Consider the following 14,084-nt stretch of genomic DNA (forward strand, 5'->3'; position numbering starts at 1 on the left):
TTGTCCCTGTTGGATCTCTGCTTTCCTACTGTATTCCTTCAATCCTTCTTATTCCTTTCCATGGCAAGCTGTATGTAGGGCATCACCGTTGTCAATGGCTACATCCCATCCTCTCAGTGAAAAAGGTCCAAATGCTCTGTCACGGCACGGCTAATCATCTGTCGGTTCTCGATCATGTTGGAATAGAATCCCTTGATTCTTTTGCGTTTGTCATCACGCCCAACAATCGCGAGTTTGAAGCTCGTCACAGTCATTCAATTCCTGAATCCTACTCGGAATACCACAGACAAGGTTTAGACTTTTCGGATTCTCATGAATGCCGCCATCAATCTAGCTTATACCACGAAGATTCTGATTAAGGGATCCAAGAGATATGCACCCGGTCTAAGGTAGAACGGAAGTGGTTGTCAGTCACGCGTTCATAGGTGAGAATGATGATGAGTGTCACGGATCATCACATTCATCATTTTGAAGTGCAACGAATATCTTAGAATAAGAACAAGCGGAATTGAATAGAAAATAGTAGTAATTGCATTGAAACTTGAGGTACAGCAGAGCTCCACACCTTTAATCTATGGTGTGTAGAAACTCCACCGTTAAAAATACATAAGTGATGAAGATCCAGGCATGGCCGAATGGCTAGCCCCCAAATGTGATCAAAAGATCAAAAAATACAATCAAAGACCGGTCAAAAGAGCTAACAATCAAAAGACACTGAATACAATAGTAAAAAGTCCTATTTATACTAGACTAGCTACTAGGGTTTACAGAAGTAAGTAATTGATGCAGAAATCCACTTCCGGGGCCCACTTGGTGTGTGCTTGGACTGAGCTTGAGCTTTACACGTGCAGAGGCTTCTTTTGGAGTTGAACACCAAGTTGTAACGTGTTTTTGGCGTTCAACTCTGGTTCGTGACGTGTTTCTGGCGTTTGACTCCAGAATGCAGCATGAAACTGGCGTTGAGTGCCAGTTTACGTCATCTAATCTTGAATAAAGTATGGACTATTATATATTGTTGGAAAGTTCTGGATGTCTACTTTCGAACGCCGTTGAGAGCACGCCATTTGGATTTCTGTAGCTCCAGAAAAGCCATTTCGAATGCAGGGAGGTCAGAATCCAACAGCATCAACAATCCTCTGTCAGCCTTTTATCAGAGTTTTGCTCAGGTCCCTCAATTTCAGCCAGAAATTACCTGAAATCACAGAAAAATACACAAACTCATAGTAAAGTCCAGAAATATGAATTTAGCATAAAAACTAATGAAAACATCCCTAAAAGTAGCTAGATCTTACTAAAAACTACCTAAAAACAATGCCAAAAAGCGTATAAATTATCCGCTCATCACAACACCAAACTTAAATTATTGCTTGTCCCCAAGCAACTGGAAATAAATTAGGATAAAAAGAAGAGAATATACTATAAATCCCAAAATATCAATGAATATTAATTCTAATTAGATGAGCGGAACTTGTAGCTTTTTGCTTCTGAACAGTTTTGGCATCTCACTTTCTCCTTTGAAGTTTAGAATGATTGGCATCTATAGGAACTTAGAATTTCAGATAGTGTTATTAATTCTCCTAGTTAAGTTTGTTGATTCTTAAACACAACTACTTTTATGAGTCTTGGCCGTGGTCCTAAGCACTTTGTTTTCCAGTATTACCACCAGATACATAAATGCCACAGACACATGACTGGGTGAACCTTTTCAGATTGTGACTTAGCTTTGCTAAAGTCCCCAGTTAGAGGTGTCCAGAGCTCTTAAGCACACTCTTTTTGCTTTGGATCATGACTTTAACCACTCAGTCTCAAGCTTTTCACATGGACCTGCATGCCACAAGCACATAGTTAGGGACAGCTTGATTTAGCCGCTTAGGCCTGTATTTATTTCCTTGGGCCCTCCTATCCATTGATGCTCAAAGCCTTGGATCCTTTTTACCCTTGCCTTTTGGTTTTAAGGGCTATTGGCTTTTTCTGCTTGCTTTTTTTTTTCTTTCTATATATTTTTTTCGCAAGCTTTTGCTTTTTCACTGCTTTTTCTTGCTTCAAGAATCAATTTCATGATTTTTCAGATTATCAATAATATTTCTCTTTGTTCATCATTCTTTCAAGAGCCAACAATTTTAACATTCATAAACAACAAGATCAAAATTATGCACTGTTCAAGCATTCATTCAGAAGACAAAAAGTATTGTCACCACATCAATATAATTAAACTAAATTCAAGGATAATTTTGAAATTCATGTACTTCTTGTTCTTTTGAATTAGAAACATTTTTCATTTAAGAGAGGTGAAGGATTCATGGAATTATTTATAGCCTTAAGACATAGTTACTAAATACTAATGATCATGTAACAGAGACACAAATATAGATGACATAATAAGCATAAAAACCGAAAAAACAGAAAAATAAGAATAAGGAGTGAATCCACCTTAGTGATGGTGGCGCTTTCTTCTTGAAGAACCAATGATATCCTTGAGTTCTTCTATGTCTCTTCCTTGCCTTTGTTGCTCCTCCCTCATTGCTCTTTGATCTTCTCTAATTTCATGGAGAATGATGGAGTGCTCTTAATGTTCCACCCTTAATTGATCCATATTGTAACTCAAATCTTCAAGAGAAGTGTTGAGTTGTTCCCAATAGTTGTTGGGAGGAAAGTGCATCCCTTGAGGCATCTCCGGGATTTCTTGGTGATGAGCTTCCTCATGCATCTCTTGGGTTCCATGAGTGGGCTCTCTTGTTTGCTCCATCCTTTTCTTAGTGATGGGCTTGTCCTCCTCAATGGGGATGTCTCCTTCTATAATGACTCCAGCTGAGTAACATAGATGGCAAATAAGATGAGGAAAAGCTAGCCTTGCCAAGGTAGAGGGCTTTTCGGCTATTTTGTAGAATTCAAAGGAAATGACTTCATGAACTTCTACTTCCTCTTCATTCATGATGCTATGAATCATGATGGCCCGATCCACAGTAACTTCAGATCGGTTGCTAGTGGGGATGATGGAGCGTTGGATGAACTCCAACCATCCTCTAGCCACAGGCTTGAAGTCCAGTCTTCTTAATTGAACTGGCTTACCTTTGGAGTCTCTTTTCCATTGGGCTCCTTCAACACATATGTCCCTAAAGACTTGGTCCAACCTTTGATCAAAGTTGACCCTTCTTGTGTAGGGGTGTGCATCTCCTTGCATCATGGGAAAGTTGAATGCCAACCTCACATTTTTCGGACTAAAATCTAAGTATTTCCCCCGAACCATTGTAAGATAGTTCTTTGGATTCGGGTTCATACTTTGATCATGGTTCCTAGTGATCCATGCATTGGCATAGAACTCTTGAACCATCAAGATTCTGACTTGTTGAATGGGGTTGGTCAGAACTTCCCAACTTCTTCTTTGAATCTCATGTCGGATCTCCGGAAACTCATTTTTCTTGAGCTTGAAAGGGACCTCAGGGATTGCCTTCTTCTTAGCCACAACATCATAGAAGTGGTCTTGATGGGCTTTGGAGATGAATCTCTCCATCTCCCATAACTCGGAGGTGGAAGCTTTTGTCTTCCCTTTCCCTTTTCTAGAGGTTTCTCCGGCTTTAGGTGCCATCAATGGTAATGGAAAAACAAAAAGCTTATGCTTTTACCACACCAAACTTAGAATATTGCTCGCCCTCGAGCAAGAGAAGAAAGAAAAGAAAAGAAGAAGAGAAAATATGGAGGAGAGTGGAGAAAGGTATATTCGGCCAAGATATAGGAGAGGGATTTGTGTTGTGTGAAAATTAAGGAGAATAGAGGGGTTTATATAGTGAGGGGAGAGGGAGTAGGTTCCGCTATTTAGGGTGGGTTTGGGTGGGAAGGAAATTTTGAATTTTGAAGGTAGGTGGGGTTTATGGGAAAGAGTGGATGGATGTGAGTGGTGAAGGGGGTAATTGGGAAGAGAGATTGAGGTGATTGGTGAAGGGTTTTGGGGAAGAGTGTTTATTGGAAAGAGAGGATGAATGTTGAGAAGAGGGGAGAATATAGTAGGTGGGGATCCTGTGGGGTCCACAGATCCTGAGATGATCTTGTGGGGTCCACAGATCCTGAGGTGTCAAGGATTTACATCCCTGCACCAATTAGGCATGTAAAATGCCTTTGCATGCAATTCTGGCATTTAAATGCCGATGTGATGCATGTTCTGGGCGTTCAACGCCCAACTGCAGCATGTTTCTGGCGTTGAACGCCAGTTCCATGCTTGTTTCTGGCGTTCAGCGCCAGCTCTCCTCAGGGTATATTCCTGGCGTTTAAACGCCAGGATGCTACTTGTTTCTGGTATTCAATGCCAGATCCATGCTCTGTTCTGGCGTTGAACGCCAGCCAGATGCTCCTTACTGGCGTTTTAACGCCAGTAAGTCCTTCCTCCAGGGTGTGATTTTTCTTCTGCTATTTTTGATTCTGTTTTTAATTTTAATATTTTTTTGTGACTCCACATGATCATGAACCTAATAAAACATAAAAGAACAATGAAAATAAAATAAAATTAGATAAATAAAAATTGGGTTGCCTCCCAATAAGCGCTTCTTTAATGTCAATAGCTTGACAGTGGGCTCTCATGGAGCCTCACAGATGATCAGGTCAATGTTGTAGACTCCCAACACCAAACTTAGAGTTTGGATGTGGGGATTCAATACCAAACTTAGAGTTTGATTGTGGGGGCTTTATTTGACTCTGTATTGAGAGAAGCTTTTCATGCTTCCTCTCTATTGTTGAAGAAGAAGATCCTTGAGCCTTAAACACAAGGTAGTCCCCATTCAATTGAAGGACTAATTCTCCTCTGTTAACATCTATCACAGCTCCAGCTGTGGCTAGGAAAGGTCTTCCAAGGATGATACATTCATCCTCCTCCTTCCTAGTGTCTAAGATTATGAAATCAACAGGGATGTAAAGGCCTTTAACCTTTACCAACACGTCCTCTCCCAATCCATAAGCTTGTCTTACTGACTTGTCTGCCATTTGTAATGAGAATATGGCAGGCTGTACCTCAATGATCCCCAGTTTTTCCATTACAGAGAGTGACATAAGAGTTATGCCTGACCCTAGGTCACACAGAGCCTTGTCAAAGGTCATGGTGCCTATGGTACAGGGTATTAAGAATTTTGCCAGGATCTTATCTCTTTTGAGGTAAAGTTTACTGAACCCATGTATCTAGTTCACTAATGAGCAAGGGAGGTTCACCTTTCCAAGTTTCATTACCAAACAACTTGGCATTCAGCTTCATGATGGCTCCTAGATATTGAGCAACTTGCTCTCCAGTTACATCTTCATCCTCTTCAGAGGAAGAATAGTCTTCAAAGCTCATGAATGGCAGAAGGAGGTTTAATGGGATCTCTATGGTCTCTATATGAGCCTCAGATTCCTTTAAGTCCTCAATAGGGAACTCCTTCTTGCTTGAGAGACGTCCCATAAGGTCTTCCTCATTGGGATTCACGTCCTCTCCTTCCTCTCTAGGTTCGGCCATATTGATTATATCAATGGCCTTGCACTCTTTTTTTGGATTTTCTTCAGTATTGCTTGGGAGAGTACTAGGAGGAGTTTCAGTGATTTTCTTACTCAGCTGGCGCACTTGTGCCTCCAGATTTCTGATGGAGGACCTTATTTCACTCATGAAACTTAAAGTGGCCTTAGACAGATCAGAGACTAAATTTGCTAAGTTAGAGGTACTCTGTTCATAATTCTCTGTTTTTTGCTGAGAAGATGATAGATAAGGCTTGATATTGTTGAGCCTATTTCTTCCACCATTATTAAAGCCTTGTTGAGGCTTTTGTTGATCCTTCCATGAGAAATTTGGTTGATTTCTCCATGATGAATTATAGGTGTTTCCATAAGGTTCACCCATATAATTTACTTCTGCTATTGCAGGGTTCTCAGGATCATAAGCTTCTTCTTCAGAAGATGCTTCTTTAGTACTGTTGGATGCATTTTGCCATCTATTCAGACTTTGAGAAATCATGTTGACTTGCTGAGTCAACATTTTGTTCTAAGCCAAAATGGCATTCAGAGCATCAATTTCAAGAACTCCCTTCCTTTGAGGCGTCCCATTATTCACGGAATTCCTCTCAGAAGTGTACATGAACTGGTTATTTGCAACCATGTCAATAAGTTCTTGAGCTTCTGCAGGCGTTTTTTTTTATGTGAATGGATCCACCTGCAGAATAGTCCAATGACATCTTAGAGAACTCAAATAGACCATAATAGAATATATCTATCATGGTCCATTCTGAAAACATGTCAGAAGGACATCTTTTGGTCATCTATTTGTATCTTTCCCAAGCTTCATAGAGGGATTCACCATCTTTTTGTTTGAAGGTCTGAACATCCACTCTAAGCTTGCTCAGCTTTTGAAGAGGAAAGAACTTAGCCAAGAAGGCCGTGACCAGCTTATCCCAGGAGTCCAGGCTATCTTTAGGTTGAGAGTCCAACTATGTTCTAGCTCTGTCTCTTACAGCAAAAGGGAAAAGTATGAGCCTGTAAACTTCAGGATCTACTCCATTAGTCTTAACAGTCTCACAGATCTACAAGAACTCAGTTAAAAACTGGTAGGGATCTTCTGATAGAAGTCCATGAAACTTGCAGTTCTGTTGCATTAGAGCAACTAGTTGAGGTTTCAGCTCAAAATTGTTTGCTCCAATGACAGGAATTGAGATGCTTCTTCCATCAAACTTGGAAGTAGGTGTAGTATAATCACCAAGCATCCTTCTTGCATTATTGTTGTTGGATTCGGCTACCATCTCCTTTTCTTGTTCGAAAATTTCAGCAAGGTTGTCTCTGGATTGTTGTAATTTAGCTTCTCTTAGTTTCCTCTTCAGAGCCCTTTCAGGTTCTGGATCAGCTTCAACAAGAATGCATTTTTCCTTGTTCCTGCTCATATGAAAGAGAAGAGAACAGAAAAAGAAGAGGGATCCTCTATGTCACAGTAAAGAGGTTCCTTATTATTAGTAGAAGAAGAAAGGGGATAAAGAAAGGAGAATCCAAATACAAGGGTGAGGATAAGGGCAGTGATTTGAGATGAAGAGAAGTGTTAGTAAATGAATGAATAAATAGAATAATATGAGAGAGGGAGAAATTTTCAAAAATAAATTTTAAAAAGGAGTTAAATGATTTTCGAAAAAAAAAGATAAGAAATAAAATTAAAATTAAAATTTAAAATAATTAATTAATTAAAGAAAGAATTTTTGAAAAAGAGGGAGGTATTTTCAAAAATTAGAGAGAGAAAAGTTGTTAGGTGGTTTTGAAAAAGATAAAAAACAAACAAAAAGTTAATTAGTTAGTAGAAAAAGATTTGAAAATCAAATTTGAAAAACACAGAAAAACATGCTCCATACCAACGCATCTCCATACGCTTATCTGAAATTCTCACCAATGAATTACATAAGTATCTCTATCCTTATTTTACGTTTTATGTTATCCTCCATAACCATTTGAGTCCGCCTGACTGAGATTTACAAGATGACCATAGCTTGCTTCATACCAACAATCTCCGTGGGATCGACCCTTACTCGCGTAAGGTTTATTACTTGGACGACCCAGTGCACTTGCTGGTTAGTTGTGCGAAGTTGTGATAAAGAGTTGAGATTACAATTGTGCGTACCATTTTGATGGCGCCATTGATTATCACAATTTCGTGCACCAAGTTTTTGGCGCCGTTGCCGGGGATTATTTGAGTTTGGACAACTGACGGTTCATCTTGTTGCTTAAATTAGGTATTTTTCAGAATTTTTAAGAATGAATTCTAATGTTTCAAGGTGATGTTCTTATCATCACCAAAGCTGATTGATCTTCATCAATTTAGCTCTTGAATGCAATGTCCTGCTGAAGCTTGGCTTGCCATATCTAATTCCTTTAGACTAAAGCTTTAGACTAACATTGCATGATTCCTGGAATTCTTATTAAAAATTTTGAATTTCTTTATTTTCTTCTCCATATAATTTTCGAAAAAAAAAAACAAAAAAATTACAAAATCATAAAAACCAAAAATATTTCTTGTTTGAGTCTAGTGTCTCATTTTAAGTTTGGTGTCAATTGCATGTTTCTGTTCTTCTTGCATTTATCATGTGTCTTCATTGATCTTCAAGTTGTTCTTGATGATTTCATTGCTCTGATCTTTAAATTCTCTTGTTTTGTGTGTTTTGTTGTTTCTCATATGCATTCTCAATTTTTTAGTGTCAGTAGTATACAAACTTCTAAGTTTGGTGTCTTGCATGCATTGTTTATTTGAGTTTAGTTGCATTTTGATTTTTCCTCATCATTAAAAAACCAAAAAAAAATTTTAATTTGTGTCTTTTCAAGTCAATAATGCAGAGAATTGAAGATTCAAAACATACAGCAGAGGAATTACACAGAAAAAGTTGGGCATTCAAAACGCCCAGTGAGGAAGGAATACTGGCGTTTAAACGCCAGCCAGGGTGCCTGGCTGGGCATTTAACCCCAAAAGGGTAGCGTTTTGGGCGTTAAACGCCAGAATGTATACCATTTTGGGCGTTTAACGCCAGGATGGCACAAGAGGGAAGATTTTGTTTCCAATTCAAATTTTTTTTTTCAAGTTTTCAAAATTTTTCAAAATCAAATCTTTTTCAAATCATATCTTTTCAATCATATATTTTCAAAATCAATTTCTTTCCATTTTCAAAAATACTTGCTAACAATTAATGATTTGATTCAACATTTCAAGTATGTTGCCTTTTCTGTTGAGAAAGGTTTAATGTTTGAATCATATCTTTTCTTGTTAGCCAAGTCATTGATTTTAAAAAATCAAATCTTTTTAAATTGTTTTTCCAAATCATATCTTCTCAATCATATCTTTTTAAAACTATATCTTTTCAATCATATCTTCTTAATCACATCTTTTTCAAAATAGTTTTCAAATCAAATCTTTTTTATTTCTAATTTTAAAATCTTTTTCAAAAACCACTTTATTTCTTTTTTTTCAACTTTAATTTCGAAAATCATTCTTCAATTTTTCAAAATGTTTTTAAAATATTTTTAAATTTATTTTCGAAAATTTCTTCCCCTCTTCTCACATCCCTCTATTTATGGACTAACATGTACAATTCAAACTCTATCTTTCTAAGTTCGAATTCTTCTACCTCTTCCTTCCATTTTTCTTTTTCCTTTGACACCTTAAGGAATCTCTATACTGTGACATAGAGGATTCCATATTTTCTTGCTTTCTTCTCTTTCATATGAGCAGGAGCAAAGACAAAAGCATTCTTGTTGAGGCTGACCCTGAACCTGAAAGGACCTTGAAGCGAAAGCTAAGAGAAGCTAAAGCACAACTCTCTGTAGAGGACCTAACAGAATTCTTCAAAGAAGAAGACATGGCAGCTGAAAACAACAACAATGCCAACAATGCAAGGAAGGTGCTGGGTGACTTTACTGCTCCTACTCCCGACTTCTATGGGAGAAGCATCTCTATCCCTGCCATTGGAGCAAATAACTTTGAGCTTAAGCCTCAATTAGTTTCTCTAATGCAACAGAATTGCAAGTTCCATGGACATCCATTGGAAGATCCTCATCAGTTTTTAGCTGAGTTCTTGCAAATCTGTGACACTGTCAAGACTAATGGGGTTGACCCTGAGGTCTACAGACTTATGCTATTCCCTTTTGCTGTAAGAGACAGAGCTAGGATATGGTTGGACTCACAACCTAAAGAAAGCCTGAACTCTTGGGAAAAGCTAGTCAATGCCTTCTTGGCAAAGTTCTTCCCACCTCAAAAATTGAGTAAGCTTAGAGTGGAAGTCCAAACCTTCAGACAGAAGGAAGGTGAATCCCTCTATGAAGCTTGGGAAAGATACAAACAATTGATCAGAAAGTGTCCTTCTGACATGCTTTCTGAATGAGCATCACATGTATCTTCTATGATGGTCTGTCTGAACTGTCCAAGATGTCATTGGATAGCTCTGCTGGAGGATCTCTTCATCTGAAGAAGATGCCTGCAGAAGCTCAAGAACTCATTGAAATGGTTGGAAATAACCAATTCATGTACACTTCTGAAAGGAATCCTGTGAATAATGGGATGAATCAGAAGAAAGGAGTTCTTGAGATTGATACTCTGAATGCTATATTGGCTCAGAACAAAATATTGACTCAGCAAGTCAATATGATTTCTCAAAGTCTGTCTAGAATGCAAGCTGCATCAGGTAGTACTAAGGATGCTTCATCTGAAGAAGAAGCTTATGATCCTGAGAACCCTTCAATGGAAGAGGTGAATTACATGGGAGAACCCTATGGAAACACCTATAATCCTTCATGGAGAAATCATCCAAATCTCTCATGGAAGGATCAACAGAGACCTCAACAAGGTTTCAACAACAATAATGGTGGAAGAAATAGGTTTAGCAATGGCAAGCCTTTTCCATCATCTTCTCAGCAACAGACAGAGGATTCTAAGCAGAGCCACTCTGACTTAGCAACCATGGTCTCTGATCTAATCAAAACCACTCAAAGTTTCATGACTGAAACAAGGTCCTCCATTAGAAACTTGGAGGAACAAGTGGGTCAGCTGAGTAAGAAAGTTATTGAACTCCCTCCTAGTACTCTTCCAAGCAAGACAGAAGAGAATCCAAAAGGAGAGTGTAAGGCCATCAACATGGCCGAACTTGGAGAGGAGAAAGAGGCAGTGAGCGCCACTGAGGAAGGCCTCAATGGATGTCCACTGACCTCCAATGAGTTCCCTAATAAGGAACCATGGGAATCTGAGGCTCACACTCAGACCATAAAGATTCCATTTGATTTACTTCTACCATTCATGAGCTCTGATGAGTATTCTTCCTCTGAAGAGGATGAAGATGTCACTGAAGAGCAAGTTGCTAAGTACCTTGGAGCAATCATGAAGCTAAATGACAAGTTATTTGGTAATGAGACTTGGGAGGATGAACCCCCTTTGCTCACCAAAGAACTGGCCGACTTGTCTAGGCAGAAACTACCTCAAAAGAGACAGGACCCTGGGAAGTTCTCAATACCTTGTACAATAGGCACCATGACCTTCAAGAAGGCTCTGTGTGACCTAGGGTCAAGCATAAACCTCATGCCTCTCCTGTAATGGAGAAGCTAGGGATCTTTGAGGTACAAGCTGCAAGAATCTCACTAGAGATGGCAGACAATTCAAGAAAACAAGCTTATGGACTTGTAGAGGATGTTCTGGTAAAAGTTGAAGACCATTACATCCCTGCTGATTTCATAGTCCTAGAGACTGGGAAGTGCATGGATGAATCCATCATCCTTGGCAGACCCTTCCTAGCCACAGCAAAGGCTGTGATTGATGTTGACAGAGGAGAATTGATCATTCAAGTGAATGAAGAATCCCTTGTGTTTAAGGCTCAAGGATATCCCTCTGTCACTATGGAGAGGAAGCATGAAGAGCTTCTCTCAAAACAGAGTCAAACAGAGCCCCTACAGTCAAACTCTAAGTTTGGTGTTGGGAGGCCACAACCAACTTCTAAGTTTGGTGTTGAACCCCCACATTCAAACTCTAAGTTTGGTGTTGGAAGGTTCCAACATTGCTCTGAGTATCTGTGAGGCTCGATGAGAGCCCACTGTCAAGCTACTGACATTAAAGAAGCGCTTGTTGGGAGGCAACCCAATGTTATATTTATCTATTTTCCTTTGTTATTTTATGTTTTCTGTAGGTTGATGATCATGGGAAGTCACAAAATCAATTGAAAAAGCAAAAACAGAATGAAAAACAGAAAGAAAAACAGCACACCCTGGAGGAAAACCTTGCTGGTGTTTAAACGCCAGTAAGGGCAGCAAATGGGCGTTTAACGCCAAAAAGGGGCACCAGATTGGCGATAAACGCCAGGAAAGGGCAAGAAGCCAGCGTTAAATGCCAGAAATGGGCACCTGCCCGGCGTTTAACGCCAGAATTGGCATAAAGAGCAATTTTGCTCGCCACTTGGTGCAGGGATGAATTTTCCTTGACACCTCAGAATCTGTGGACCCGATAGGATCCCCACCTACCCCACCACTCTCTCTCTTCTTCACCCATTCACCAATCACCTCAACACCTCTTCCCCAAAAACCCCTCACCTATCAAATCCTACTATTCTCCTCACCACTCACATCCATCCTTCATAAAACCTCACCTACCTCACCATTCAAATTCAAACCACTTTCCCTTCCAACCCACCCTCACATGACCGAACCCTACCCCTCTCTTCACCCCTATATAAACCCATCTTCACTCCTTCATTTTCACACAACCAAAACACTACTTCTCCCCCTTGGCTGAACCACAAAGCCACCTCCATCTCCTCTATTTCTTCTTCTTCTACTCTCTTCTTCCTTCTTTTGCTCGAGGACGAGCAAACCTTCTAAGTTTAGTGTGGTAAAAGCATTTGCTTTTTGTTTTTCCATAACCATTTATGGCATCTAAGGTCGGAGAAACCTCTAGAAAGAGGAAAGGGAAGGCAAAAGCTTCCAACTCCGAGTCATAGGAGATGGAGAGATTCATCTCAAGGGTGCATCAAGACCACTTCTATGAAGTTGTGGCCATGAAGAAGGTGATCCCCGAGGTCCCCTTCAAACTCAAAAAGAGTGAATATCCGGAGATCCGACATGAGATCCGAAGAAGAGGTTGGGAAGTTCTTACCAACCCCATTCAACGAGTCGGAATCTTAATGGTTCAAGAGTTCTATGCCAATGCATGGATCACCAAGAACCATGATCAAAGTGTGAACCCAGACCCAAAGAATTGGCTTACAATAGTTCGGGGGAAATGCTTGGATTTTAGTCCAGAAAATGTAAGGTTGGCATTCAACTTACCCATGATGCAAGGAGATGAACACCCTTACACTAGAAGGGTCAACTTTGATCAAAGGTTGGACCAAGTCCTCATAGACATTTGTGAAGAGGGCGCTCAATGGAAGAGAGATTCAAGAGGGAAGCCGGTTCAAATTAGAAGGCATGACCGCAAGCCCGTGGCTAGAGGATGGTTGGAGTTTATCCAACGCTCAATCATTCCCACTAGCAACCGGTCCGAAGTTACTATAGACCGGGCCATCATGATTCATAGCATCATGATTGGAGAGGAAGTAGAAGTTCATGAGGTTATATCCCAAGAACTTTATAAGGTGGCGGACAAGTCCTCTACCTTAGCAAGGTTAGCTTTCCCTCATCTCATTTGTCATCTCTGTTATTCAGTTGGAATTGACATAGAGGGAGACACCCTCATTGATGAGGACAAGCCCATCACTAAGAAAAGGATGGAGCAAACAAGAGATCCCACTCATCATGAAATCCCTGAGATGCCTCAAGGGATGCACTTTCCTCCACAAAACTATTGGGAGCAAATCAACACCTCCCTAGGAGAATTGAGTTCCAACATGGGACAACTAAGGGTGGAGCATCAAGAACATTCTATCCTCCTCCATGAAATTAGAGAAGATCAAAGAATCATGAGAGAGGAGCAACAAAGGCAAAGAAGAGACATTGAGGAGCTCAAGCACTCCATAAGATCTTCAAGAGGAAGAACAAGCCGCCATCACTAAGGTGGACCCGTTCTTTAACTTCCTTGTTCCTTATTTTCCTGTTTTTCGAAAATTATGTTTATGTTTATCTATGTTTGTGTCTTATGATCATTAGTGTCTTAGTGTCTATGCCTTAAATTTATGAATGTCCTATGAATCCATCACCTTTCTTAAATGAAAAATGTTCTTAATTGAAAAAGAGAAGAATTGCATGAATTCTGAATTTTATAACAGATTAATTATTTTGATGTGGTGGCAATACTTTTGAATTCTGAATGTATGCTTGAACAGTGCATATGTCTTTTGAATTTGTTATTCATGAATGTTGGCTCTTGAAAGAATGATAAAAAAGGAGACATGTTACTGAGGATCTGAAAAATCATAAAAATGATTCTTGAAGCAAGAACAAGCAGTGAATACAAAAAAAATGAAAAAAAAGAGAGAAGAGGAAAAAGAAAAAGAAAAAAAATTAAGTTGTGATCCAAGGCAAAAAGAGTGTGCTTAAGAACCCTGGACACCTATAATTGGGGACTCTAGCAAAGCTGAGTCACAATCTGAAAAGGTTCACCCAGTTATGTGTCTGTGGCATGTATGTATCCGGTG

General features: G+C 39.5%; 2 non-coding genes across 2 annotated transcripts; one reads left to right on the forward strand and one right to left on the reverse strand.

Annotated features, from left to right (window-relative positions):
• The first annotated feature begins 6,243 nt into the window (after window positions 1–6,243).
• LOC112711334 (small nucleolar RNA R71) lies at window positions 6,244–6,347 on the forward strand. The gene has a single exon (XR_003157437.1). It is a non-coding gene; the product is annotated as a small nucleolar RNA R71 (small nucleolar RNA).
• A 3,390-nt stretch (window positions 6,348–9,737) lies between these two features.
• LOC112711579 (small nucleolar RNA R71) lies at window positions 9,738–9,845 on the reverse strand. The gene has a single exon (XR_003157537.1). It is a non-coding gene; the product is annotated as a small nucleolar RNA R71 (small nucleolar RNA).
• Window positions 9,846–14,084: the final 4,239 nt, after the last annotated feature.

This window comes from Arachis hypogaea, chromosome 1, assembly GCF_003086295.3.
Source record: "Arachis hypogaea cultivar Tifrunner chromosome 1, arahy.Tifrunner.gnm2.J5K5, whole genome shotgun sequence".
NCBI classification, from domain to species: domain Eukaryota; kingdom Viridiplantae; phylum Streptophyta; class Magnoliopsida; order Fabales; family Fabaceae; genus Arachis; species Arachis hypogaea.